The following is a 1,562-nucleotide window of genomic DNA, read 5'->3' as shown; positions in this document are numbered from 1 at the left end:
CAAGGCTGAGAAACAGTGACGTCTAACTTTAATAACTAAAAGAAAACAGATAGCAAATCTTATCTCAGTACTTTGAAGACCAATAACTATCTGGCTAATCTCTTGAACTCCCTTCCCTGATTTGTATTGCTCCGACAGCGTGAGATGAACAAAATGTCCTAAGAGTAGCTTCATGGGACAGAATACTGTTGTTTCTCTAATGTTTTGCAACTGGTATTTATAAGTTCTTTGTTATTCAGCGGGAGCACAGAAAAGGATAGAATTCTCTTTGGTCGGGGGAAGTCTTGCTTACTATCACTCATACCTTAGTTACATCCCAATCAGATTATTGCAATCTGATTGAAACCGGGATCCCCTTAAAGAACACCCAGAATTTGTAAGAGGTCCTAAACTCAGCAGTGCATACATTTTTGGGAACCCTACAGTTTGCCCATATTACACTACTATTACATGAACTGCATTGGCTTCCAAGTTCTTTGTAGTTGCAATTCAAGGGACTGGCTATCACCTTTAAAGTCCTGGATAGCAGAGGGCCAAGTTATTTAATGAGTAGAGGTAGCCCTCAACTTACAATCATTCATTTAAATATTATTCAAAGTTAGAGAGTGCTGAAAAAAGGGCACTAGTCCTCACACTTATGATTCTTGCAGCACCCCCTCCATAGACATGTGATCAAAATTCAGGCGTTTGGCAACTGGCAAGTATTTACCATGGTTGCAGCATCCTGGGATCATGTGATCACCATTTTGCAATCTTCCTAAAGGGCTTAGGTAAGCCAGATTCACTCAACGACTGCATAATTTACTTAATGACCGTGGCAAAAAAAATGGAAGTTTATTTATTTATTTATTTATTTATTAAATTTATATACCGCCCTATCTCCCTTACGGGACTCAGGGCGGTGAACAGGCGATACTAAAAACCACGATAATAAATAAATAGTTTCTGTTCTAAAATCGAATTAAATAATAGGCCTGTTCTAAAAAACACACCCATACAAAAACCCCCACTGAAACATAATCAAACTACGCCAGGCCGGCCGCACGGAATAGATGGGCCTTCAGGGATCAGCGAAAAAGGCGCAGGTCCGCAACTGTACGCATGCAACTCATTTAAAAACTTGCATCGCTTAGCAACATAAATTAATTGCCTCATAAGTTGAGGTCTTCCTGTATCTGCATGACCCACCAGGTTGGATATGGTGAATGCCTCCAGGCCCATTTTCTGAGTTCATCTGGTGGGACTTTGGAATTATGCATTCCCTGTGTATCAGGAGTGTCAAACTCACCATGTCATGTGATGTGTCACAATGTATCGTGACCTTTTTTTCCCCTCGCTGGAGCTGGGGTGGGCGCAGCTTCCGCATGATGCATCCGGCCCCACTCTGTTCTGTCCCCGTCTGACAGACACACCCAAACAGCCAGCCGAGGGTTAAATAACTTATCCACACTCCACGCCACAGATAAGAAACTTGGCAGCAGCTCCGTATCTGCCTGCCAAGAACTTTTACTCAGAGAACACAGAAACAAAAAACAATACACACAGTTTGAAATTCAATCCAC

This window comes from Protobothrops mucrosquamatus, unplaced genomic scaffold, assembly GCF_001527695.2.
Source record: "Protobothrops mucrosquamatus isolate PMUCROS unplaced genomic scaffold, P.Mucros_1.0 scaffold5453, whole genome shotgun sequence".
NCBI classification, from domain to species: domain Eukaryota; kingdom Metazoa; phylum Chordata; class Lepidosauria; order Squamata; family Viperidae; genus Protobothrops; species Protobothrops mucrosquamatus.
The sequence above is the reverse complement of the archived record's forward strand: the minus strand, read 5'-3'. Positions refer to the sequence as shown.